Raw genomic sequence first — 12,500 nt, forward strand, 5'->3', positions numbered from 1 at the left:
CCAACAGTGTAGGACATGATGCATATAATTATTGGATTAGAAACAGAGAGACAAAGCAAGGGGGTGGAGTTATGTTCCTGACTAAGAAGGATATAAACGTGAGGTGTGTCACATATGGAAAGAATACAGCAGAGATGATTATGATCGAAGTGGAAGACAGAGATAAGAAGAGCAGAAAGTTTGTGATAAATTATGTGCCTCCGAAAACAGCCTCGTGGGAAGAGAGTGAACATAAAAGTATGTTAGAGGACACAAAGATGACATTAAATAAGATAATGGAAGATGGAGGAAGAATAGTTATGATGGGCGACTTTAATTGCAAAGAAATCTGCTGGGAAGAGATGACAGTAAAGGGTGGAGACGGCTCATGGGGAAACGCTCTACTTGAGATGATTACTGACCATACAATGACACAGTGGATACAGGAGAACACTAGGTATAGAAATGAGGAAGAACCATCGAGACTAGACCTAATAATTACATCTGAACCTAGAATAGTGGACAAGATTGAATATAAAACACCAATAAGTAAAAGTGACCACATAGTGATTGAACTGGAACTAAATGAAGAAAAATACATGAAAAGAAATGAATACAGAAAAGGAAGAATGATGTATGAAAAAACAAACTTTGATAAAATAAGAGAATTCTTTCAAAAAGAAAACTGGGAAGAAATATACAAAGAAGAAACAACAGTGGAAGAGAAATGGAATATTTTGACAAAAATTTACAAAAAAGGAGTGGAAAAGTATGTCCCAAGACAAAAACAAGAAAAAGAATATGTAAAATGCTGGTACAATAAAAGTTGTAGGGAGTTAAAAGACAAAAGAGACAAAGCTTGGACCAGATGGAAAAAAGACAGGCCTGAAAAATGGAAAATATATACTTGTTATAGAAATGAATATGTACAAACGTGCAGAGAGGAAAAGAGAAAATATGAAAAAGATGTCATAGAAAAGTGTAAAGATCAACCAAAACTATTTTACAGATTTGTAAACAACAAATTGAAAAACAAACAAGACTTGGAGAAATTAAGACAAGGAGTAGTTGAATACACAGAGGAAATTGAAATGGCGGAAATTATGAACAAACATTTTAAATCAGTGTTTACAAGGGAGAACATACAACCTGAAGAGATCGAATGGAAAGAGAAAGTCCCTCCCATGAAAGAAATAGAAGTAACAAAGAACGAAATATTGAAACACTTGAGTAATCTTGATGTCAGAAAATCGCATGGACCAGATGAAATAGCAAACTGGATTTTGAAAGAATGCAGGAATGAACTGGCAGACAAAATACATAGCATAATAATCAGTTCCTTGAAAGAAGGAAAAGTTCCAGAAGATTGGAAAAAAGCAAATATAGTACCTATATATAAAGGAGGAAATAAAGAAGACCCTAACAACTATAGACCAGTCTCTCTAACAAGTACAATAGCAAAAATTTGTGAAAGAATTGTCAAAAGTAGATGGGTAAAATATTTAGAAAGAAACGTGTTAAAATACAAGGTAATTTGGATTCAGACAAGGACGATCATGCGTCACCAATTTAATATGCTTCTATTCAAGGCTAATAGATATAATACAAGAAAGAGATGGATGGGCTGATTGTGCATTTCTAGACCTAAAAAAATCTTTTGACAAAGTACCACATAAGTTGCTTAAGAAATTAGAAACTGAAGGAGGAATACAGGGCAAACTGCTTAATTGGATGGAAGACTTTTTGCAAGAAAGGAAAATGAGAGTAGTGATAAGAGACAAACACTCAAAATGGGATGAAGTAATAAGCGGTGTTCCGCAAGGAACAGTTCTGGCCCCAATGTTTGCTATATATATTAATGATATGGATGAAGGAATTGAAAGCTATATGAGCTTCTTTGCAGATGATGCAAAACTACTGAAAAGAGTGAACACGGAAGAAGATTGTGAATCACTACAGAGTGATCTAAATAAAGTACAGGAATGGAGTAGGAAGTGGGAGATGGAGTTCAATACAAAAAAGTGTAGTATAATGGAATTTGGAAAAAGCAAAAACAGAATAACAGGATCATATAAATTGGGAGAAGAAGGAATAAAAAAAGTAGAAAATGAGAAGGACCTGGGAGTCATTGTTATGAATAATATGTCACCTGAGAAACATATAAATAAGATTTTTGGAGAAACTTATAATTTAATAAGAACAATCAAAGTTGCATTTACATACCTGGATGAAGAAATGGTGAAGAAAATTCTTATCACCCTGATAAGACCAAGACTGGAATATGCAGCAACGATATGGTCACCAAGTACAAAAAAAATGTATAAAAAAAAAAAACTTGAAAGAATACAAAGAGCAATTACAAAATTGGCACCAACACTCTCAAAACTATCATATGAAGAGAGACTAGCAAACCTTGAACTACAGACACTAGAGCAAAGAAGAGATGAGATTTGATAGCTATTTACAGAATCATGAAAGGCATAGAAATTACTGATAGAGAGAATCTGATAAAATGGGATGATTGAAATACAAGAGGACATGGAAAGAAAATAAAAAAAGACAGCTATAGAAGAGATCTGAAAAAGAACAGCTTTGCTCACAGAGTAATAGACAGTTGGAACAAGTTAGATGAGAAAGTGGTGTGTGCAAAAAACAATACATGAATTTAAAAATAGTTTAGATAAAATGAGATATGAAGACGGGACACCACGAGCATAGCTCCCCTTCCCGTAAAATACAACTAGGTAAATATATATATATATATATATATATACTATATATATACAGGTACTCCTCGTTTAACGACTTACTCGGTTAACGACAACTCGGAGTAACGACGGGCTTTATGACGTCGTTTAACGTAAATCTCCCGAAGTTACGACGTCGTGTACGATAATTAAGTTGGCTGAGGCAAATTTGTATGATGTTATAAATGAACTTGTACGGTGGATATTAGCTGTGAGGTAAAGTGTTCTGAAGCTTAGGTCTACATTACCATCCTGCAAGCTGCAAAAACTACCTGGGGTACAGTGTATACCGGTAGTGGTAAATTTTTAGTTTCGACCATGGGCGCAATATAACAATAGAAAATTAATTATTAATTTTGTAAATTATAATGTATCAACGTAATATGCAATTTTGTGAGCGGAAATGAAAAAAAAATGCTAAAACAGATTTCGTAAGTAACGAAGTCATGTCGGACGAATGGTACACCATGTTTGTTATGATAGATGCCGATGTCGAAGAAATGAAAGGATGATAAATTAATTCGTCTAACATAAACTAAACTAACCTAACCTGTGTTTAATAAATCATTACCTGCAAATTAAATGTCATCCGGCTCGTCGTCGTCGTGAGAGACGTTGGCAGACGACAAGATGGCGTCCCGAGCCTATGGTACCGACTTCGTTCATTAGCATATTTTCTTGTAGCAAGGTATTTTTTACTTTCATTTCCGCCCACAAAATTGCATATTACGTTGATACATTTTAATTTACAAAATTAATAATTAATTTTCTATTGCTATATTGCGCCCATGGTCGAAACTAAAAAAAATACCCCTGTATTCAATATGGAATGTCAGCATACGCGGATTTGGTCATATACGGTAATTTTAGGAACCTAACCACCGTAAATAAACAGTAAATAAAGCTTTAATGTACTGTATAAAAGAGGGAAAATACACGAAAATAAAGATACATGTATTGCTGGACATTGTACATACAGTACATGTACGTATATGTATACACTTTCGCTTAACGACCAATTCGGTTAACGACGGCGCGCTGGTCCCAATTGTCGTCGTTAAACGAGTACCTGTATATATACATATTATATATATATATATATATATATATATATATTTACAAATATATATATATATATATATTTACAAATATATGTATATATATTATATATACACACACATATATATATATACATACACACACACAATATATATATATATATATACTACATATATATATATATATATATATATCACAAATACTCTCTTCCTCCACAACCACCAGACACCCACTTCCAGAAGCATATCCATAATTATATCACTAACTGCTCCATCATTATACTGAAAAACAACACATTGCTGCATGCCAGACCCCCTGATATCCATTCCTCTGAATCCTCTTTCCCTCAAAAGAACAGCGTCCATCTGACCAGACTGCAGTGTAGCCACCACCCAGCCCTTCTAAGCTACCAGAAGAGGCAGGATGACAACATCACAGATATCTGTCCAGGATGTAACACTTTACCCCATACTATATGACACATTATAGAAGACTGCATTTTACACAATCACATATACCAAAAACACATAATACACTCTATAAAGGATTTGTAGGAAAACCCTCTTCCAGACCTGGTATTTCTCTGGGAGACGGAATTGCTCTGCCACTCTAGGGAATGACAACAACAACTTTCAACCAGTGACATCGAAACAGTCCCACACTAATGCAATACAGAAAATAGTTCACATATTTACCCAGAAAGATTTGTGGGAGAATCCAAGGACTGTGGGGCTACAGGTCTTCCACCTAATGAAACTCGAGGCAACAAATGATTAGTTGATTGTATTTACCTAGTTGTATTATACGGGAAGGGAGCTATGCTTGTGGTAGCCCATCTTTGTATCGTTCAGCATCAAGTTTTTTCTTAAAATCTTGAATAATGTTTGCACACACTGTTTCTTTGTCTAATTTGTTCCAAGTATCTATCACTCTGTTTGGGAAGCTATTTTTTTCTTTCAGATCTCTTCTGTAATTATCTTTTTTTGAGTTTCTTTTTGTGTCCTCTTGTGTTTCCATTGTCCCATTTCAATTAATTATTCTTATCTAAGATTTCCATTCCTTTCATAATTCTATAGATAGTAGGTCTCCTCTTTCCCTTCTTTGTTCCAGAGTTGGTAATTCTAATTTGGACAGTCTTTATTCATATATCATTTTGGAAAGAGTTGGTGCCAGTCTTGTTGTTGCTCTTTGTATTCTTTCTTTTTTTTTCTTCTTCTTTTTGGTACTGGGTGTCCATAGTGTTGCTGCGTACACGAGTTTTGGTCTTATTAGTGTAGTTAAGATTTTTTATCATTTCTTCATCCAAATAGACAAATGCCACTTTTATTGACCTCAATAAATTATAGGCTTCTCCAGCTATTTTATTAATATGCTTGTGCAGTGTCATGTCTTTGCTGATCATCACTCCAAGGTCTTTTTCCAAGTTTGCTTTTTTGACCTCTTCTTTACCAATTTTATAATCTCTCGATATTCTGTTTTTACATTTTACAAATTCCATTATGCTACATTTCTTGATATTGAATTTCACTTCCCACTTTTGAGTCCATTTCCAGATCTTGTCCAAGTCTTGTTGTAACGAGTTGCAATCCTCCTCCATTCTTACTTTCTTTAGTATTTTTGCATTGTCTGCAAAAAAATTCATATAACACTCTACACCTTCATCCATGTCATTTATGTATATGGCAAACATGATCGGGTTCTTCCTTGCATTTATCTATTTTTTTTTCATAGTTTCTCTTTTCATCTCTGCATATTTTTCCATAATCATTTCTTAGTTTGATGTACATTAGCCATTTGCTTGTTTTCTTGTCTTTTTTCCATTTCTTCCAAGCTTTATCTCTTTTATCCTTAGCCTCACTACATTTTTTGTTGTACCAGCTTTTTATGTATGTTCTTTCCTTTTTTTGTTGATACATATTTATTCACTCCCTCATTATCAATTTCTACTAGTATATTCCATTTCTCTTCCATCCCTGTTTCTTCATTTAGGAATTTTTCCCAGTTCGTGTTGCAAAAGAATTTTTTGAGTTTCTCAAAATTTGTTTTGTTGTACATTAGTCTTCCTATTCTATGTTTATCATTCTGCCTTGATCCATTTGCTCTTTCAACCCAAATTCTATTAGTACATGGTCACTCTTTCCTATAGGTGTTTTGTAATAAATTTTGTTGACAATTTCAGGCTCTGTTGTGAGTATTAAATCAAGCTTTGATGGTTCTTCACTACCTCTGTATCTGGTATTTCCCCTTATCCATTGAGTCATTGTGTATTCGATAGTCATGTCGAGCAGGACATTGCTCCAGAGTTCCTTTCCACCCTTCACTGTCATTTCCTCCCAACATATTTCTTTTGAATTAAAGTCACCCATAATTACTATATTTCCTCTGTTCTTCAGTATATTACTTAATTCATATTTTGTATCTTCTAATATTTTGGAATGATCACTTTCTGTCCAGGACTGTTTTGGGGGGCACATACACCACTACAAATGTTCTACTCTTCATATATTTGCTTTCAACTTGTATCATAATTGATTCTATATTATTTTCTCCTTCGATTATTCTTGTTACATTTAAATCTTTATTAGTCAAAATTAATACTCTGCCTCCCCCATTTATCCTTTCTATTCTTTGTCCAACAATTGTATAAACCTTGTCCCACAATGTTGGGTAGTAGAGTACACTTTAATTTAGTTTCCACTATTCCCATTATGTCTGGTTTTTCTAAGGCCAGATAATCATTTAATTAATTCATTCATGAAGTCATTCAATTTCCTTTCTCCTCATCTTTTTCTGTCTGCTTTGTTTCCTTTTTCCTAATATACCATTTTCTCAGCCTCAGGTCCATCACTCTCCAAAAAAATAATTCTTTTTAATTTCAGTTCTTTTTTCATTTGCTTTGTTTCTAAGTTTTTTTCTTTTATTTCTTCACTCATTTCTCTTTTTACCCATATACCTTTGTATTGTTCACTATTTGCTAATTTCGTTGTTCTGGATAGTACTTCCTCTGCAATTGTTTGTAATCTAAGCTTTATTTTCAGTGGTCTGTCTTGTTTTTCTTTAGAGTATCTACTCATTCTATAGGTCTCCTCAATTTCCCTATCCAAACTTTGTCCTTCCACTTTTAATTCTTTCAAAATTTCTTTAGTGATCTCTTTCTCCTCCTTTTCCCTCTGATATCTAGGTACATAATGCTTTTCTTTAATGCCATAGATTACAATGCATCTTTTTATATCCACTGTGTCCCTAAAGTGCCTTTCCCTTTAATTACTTGGATCACCATGTCCTTGGTATTCTCCTTGACCTGTTGTTCCATTACTTCTTTAAAGGATAATTTTTTACATTCCTGTTCAACTTTCCACTGTTTCTTTATTTCCTGTAAGTCATTTTCTTTGATTTTTTCTTCCACCTTTTCAGTCACTGCTTCCATTTGATCTTTTATCTCCTTTTTAATACCTCATTCCTATTTATATCTTCACTTTTCAACCTTACATTTTCTCCCTTTAATTTAATTCCTTTTTTAAGTCATCTATCTCCGTATTATTCTCCTCTGGCTTTCCTTAGCATAGGTACTTTTTTGTACATTACTTTATACTCACTTTTGAGCTCTATTAATTCATCCAAAATGCCATTAATATCTCTATTTCTCATTATATTTCTATACCTGGGCTCTCTATCCATTTCTAACCCTCTATGCATAATATTTCCTTCCCCTTCAAACCCCTTCAAAAAAACTCTATCAAACCTTTGGTATTCCCTTGGTGTTTGAGAAAGACACGTCTTCTTTCGAATGACACCAAGTGGAGTCTCTATTCTGCTTTCTTCCAAGCATCTTTTTGCTGGTTCTTTGTCTTTTGGAGTTTCTTTGCTTCTTTCCATTTTTTATACAAAAAAAAAAAAAATAATAATAATAAATAAATAAATAAATAAAATGGAGATACAAAGATGTTTACATTTTGGTCACAGTGAATACATTCTCCCTTCACCGTGAGACTGTGTCTATGTCATTGGCTTATAGCAGGGAGTATTTACTGTTTGTCAGCTCTTGTGTGAAAGAAGGTGAAGAGTCTATGCCAGGAGGTGCATAGGTATGGCCAAAGTTGTCACCTTTGCCTTAATTGCTTAGACTGTTGGGTCAGGTCACAGTCACTGCAAGGAATTGTGGAGAAGTGCATGATTTGAACCCACAACTAACCAGATGCAAGACCACCACACTTCCAATTATACCACCAACACACTCTTGTGTGAAAAGGTGAAGGAAATACAGCTGAATTTGATTGGGAGATTTTGTGCCCTGTCTGAAGACAAAATATCAGTCCCTGCACCTCCAGATGAGAGTGTTGACAGGTTTTGAAGCCAGGTGGCAGGGAGATAATTCTCTCTGATATATTTTACAAGGCCACCATTTGTAAGTGGAAACTATCATTCCCACATACATGTATAAACAAATATACAAAATGAGGGATCAATGATGGGGATACCCCCATGTGGTGGTCCTATAAAATGGACAGGAAATCTCCTCATATTCAAAACTTTTCAACCCTATCACCTTCTTCAGAGGTGCAGCCTTGTGGGGTTGACACTGTCTCCAGAATAGACACAAGATCTCTCTGTTAACTTCAACTGTTTCTATTACACTATTTCACACACGGGGAACTGACAACTGGTAACTGCTCCCCTCTTCCTACCCTTTTCAGTGATGTAGAAACAGTCCTATTGATACAACATAGATATCAGTCTAAAATTTCTTCCCAGAGAGATCTGTGATAGGTTCTGAAGACCATTGCCAGCCACTGTGAGGTTGCAGGTTTTCTACTTATTGAAACTTGAGGCAACAATTGATTGACAGTATAAAACAATGATATTCATTGTACCTCATCATAGCATAATGCAATTACTATATCCATTAAATGCTTGTGTAGCTATGATTTTATTTGCACTCATAAATTTATATCATTGATTATATGTGGAACCCTTTCACATCTTTAGAGATTTCTGAAGATACTCTCTCAATACTTTAAATTTTGATGCACAAACTCTTAAGTTACATTTATTTTCCCTTAGAAAATTCAGAGTAACTTTTTATATAAGCTGCAAACAAGAAAAATTTTAACAATCAAATTACTAGTAGTATGTCTATGTGTTTGAACTAAGACAAAATCCTTCTGACCTGATAGAGAAATGACATACACATGTAATTCTTTTGAAATTATGTCATGATTCGATAATGAGGAAGGTAGATCCATGTCCCATACAAATGTCACTTTATGTAATATAGACAGATGGTTTCTCATAAAAGCTGTTTGCTGTATACAATGTAATTGATTTGGTTAACATGGGCTTTCCTTAACTGGAACCTTTAATAAACAAAAAAAATTCTTCATTAATCTTTATTGAAAATTAAATACTCACCATATTTCTAACACAAAATGTGGAAATCATTCAATGGTGGTATACTAATTTCCTTATGCCAAACACTATTTATAATGTCATTTTCATTAAACCCCAACATTCCTTTACTCAAACAAATAATAGATTTCACACATTCTTTTATTACATGTCAATTTTCTTATGAAAAAGAAAAATAGGGGAAAAGGCATATAATCCAACAATCACAAAATGAAAAGTTCAGATAATTTTTTGTAAGACCTATTGTGCGTTTCACATTTGTGACTTTGATTATTCAGTATATAATGGTGTGATGTATGCACAAAAACTGAAACAGATATTTACTTTTCTACACCTTTTTTGTCAAATACTTAACTTTATCACACAAGTGTATTTTTGACATGCACTAAGAAGAAAAAGGATAATTTCCCATCACTGCCTTTTACTTGTCACATATGCTCATATCAATAGGTATAACTGTTGACTATTTTGATGTATAAAATGGGCTCAGCATAATGAAATAATAAAGAATAGTTAGAATAAAGAACACACATCCAAAACATCTCATAAAGCTTAACAGAATTAAGGAACACAATTATGGCGGTGGAAATAATGGCAGGGCACTGGCAGTTGGCATTAGGCAAAAATAATTGCAACACATTTTGGTAATCATATTAAGTTGAACTATAAGTCATAAACACATGTGAAACAAAGAATTATAAATTATAACTTTTGTATGTCATGTTATGTTTTTTCCAAGTCTTCAAAATATTGCAATCTAATCAAAAGCACTGTTAGACATGAATTAATAAATGGCTTGATTCACATTTCAATTTCCTTACTCAATGCCCACAATGAAAATATATTTGTCATGGCCTTTGGTTGATATAATAACTTTGGAAATGTTTTGAAATGCCCAATAATGGCTACACTGAAGTTTGTCTAGTGAAAGTGAAAAGAATAAAGTAAATGATCATTCACCAGTCATAAACTTTTCTGAACCTAAATTTCTTTATGACTGCTGAATCTATCCTGCACTGTTGCACTTCCCCCTCCTTCTTAGCACTCCCCATGATGCAGGTTCTATTTAAGTATAGAATGTTTATGTATCATGAATTATTCAAATTTGAAAGCAACTATATAATTTTTTCCTTACCTCAAATATAAATTATATATCATTTGTATGTGTTCATGTAACACACATACACATTTGCACTTGAACAAACATATATGTATGCATGTGTACATAAATACTTGTTTTCATACACATACACAAATGAACAAGTTCAATCATCTATACCAAGACTTATGCATTCATATACCACATATGTATACAGTATTTGTGTGCATGTGTGTATTCAGTTATCATAGTACAGAAAAAGAACTACACTAATAGGGTCCCATCTCTTGTCTCCATCAAACAAATTTGATCTCTAACTCATCTGTTCTTTTAATTGAACTATTTCTTCATTTAGACTATTCCACAACTTGATACAACTATACTGAAAAATGTTTCCTGATATCCTTCAGGTACATTGTCTTTTACAGCTAATTTTCCCCCCCATGATCAAATGTTGTTCTTTTCCAAAATTAAGAGATTTTTTCTCCATCACTTTTGTCTATTCTTTTCATTTATTTGAACACAACAATTACATCACCTCTCTCTTCTAATGACGGCAGATCCAAAATTTCCAATCTTTCTTTGTATGTTCTGTCTGCTAAGCCAAGGACCAATTTAGTTGCTGTTCTTTGTATTCTCTTCATCTTTTGTTTATCTTTCTTTTTGTATGGGGACTACACAACTCCTGCAGAGTCTAGGATGGGGAAGATCAGTAAGCCTTTCTAGAACTTTCCATCCACACCATGAAATGCCATTCTTATATTCATCAACAACTTATCTCACCCATATTTGTGTTGTTTTTATTAGGCAATAAATTGTCCATGCCCAAATACTCCCAAGTCTTTTTTTTTTTTGTAATTAGTTTATTTCCTACTGATTAATTCATTGATGGCTTCTATATACTTTTGTCCAGTTTCGATATTATGCAACTTTTAACATTTACATTAATTTTTCACATGACCAGATTGATGATCTTGCAGCAATTTATAGCTACCTTTATCATGATATCTGCATTGTCTGCAAACAAATTTGTGTAGCTTTTCATTCATTCCAATATGTAACTTATGCATTTCAAGAATATCGTGACAGTAGTGACCCATGCTGACCTCCCCTGGCTACTTCCCTCCAGCCTGAGATCCTGCTTTTTCCTATTGTCATAGGTGGCTTTCAGAAGATTTCAACCAATCAAAGAGGTTCCTTTTAAGTCCTCCTTTTGTTTCAATGAGGTACCAATTCACAAAACTGGAAGGATACATCACTACACTAGAGGTCAGTAACATTGACTCGTACAATAGTGAAAAAATGTGTAAGATCGATGAATCAAGTATCTTGAAGAGATGAACATTCTGAAAGACAGTCGGTTTGACTTTAGATCTGGAAGGTCATGTAACATTGACTCGTACAATAGTGAAAACATGTGTAAGATCGATGAATCAAGTATCTTGAAGAGATGAACATTCTGAAAGACAGTCGGTTTGACTTTAGATCTGGAATTCATGTGTATTTACCTAGTTGTATTTACCTGATTGTATTATACGGAAAGGGAGTTATCCTCGTGGTGACCCGTCTTTATATCTCTCAGCATCAAGTTTCTTTGTCCAATTTGTTCCAAGTATCTATCACTCTGTGTGGGAAGCTATTTTTTTTTTCAGATCTCTTCTGTAATTATCTTTTTTTTTTTTTCTTTTTCCTCTTGTTTTTCCATTGTCCCATTTCAATAAGTCATTCTTATCTAAGATTTCCATTCCCTTCATATATCTATAGATGGTTAGTAAGTCTCCTCTTTCTCTTCTTTGTTCCACAGTTGGTAATTCTAATTTGAACAGTCTTTGTTCACATGTCATTTTGGAAAGAGTTGGTACCAGTTATGTTGTAGCTCTTTGTATTCTTTCTAACTTCTTTATATTCTTTTTGGTACTGGGTGTCCATAGTGTTGCTGCGTACTCAAGTTTTGGTCTTATAAGTGTCAAACCTTTTAAGCTTTTATTAGGGAGTGATTGGTGAAGTACCTTACAAATGTCTTATGTGGAAATTGGACAATATTGAAGGACTAGCAGGAAATCTATTCAAATGGATAAAAAAAAATTGATGGGAAAGTATATGGAGACAGCAGTAACCAGTGTTCCACAAGGTTCAGTGCTAGCACCTATAATGTATATAACATGATGGAAGGTACAAGCTATGCCAACATGTTTACAGGTGATACAAAT

The 12,500-nt window shown here is 33.7% G+C and overlaps 1 protein-coding gene across 10 annotated transcripts in view; it reads right to left on the bottom strand.

Moving 5' to 3' along the window:
• tutl (immunoglobulin superfamily member turtle) overlaps positions 1–12,500 on the bottom strand; it is a 302,646-nt gene that overhangs the window by 19,672 nt on the left and 270,474 nt on the right. The gene's annotated exons all lie outside the window — the stretch shown is intronic.

Source organism: Oratosquilla oratoria, chromosome 30 (assembly GCF_046742065.1).
Source record: "Oratosquilla oratoria isolate Oo_2021 chromosome 30, ASM4674206v1, whole genome shotgun sequence".
Classification (NCBI taxonomy): domain Eukaryota; kingdom Metazoa; phylum Arthropoda; class Malacostraca; order Stomatopoda; family Squillidae; genus Oratosquilla; species Oratosquilla oratoria.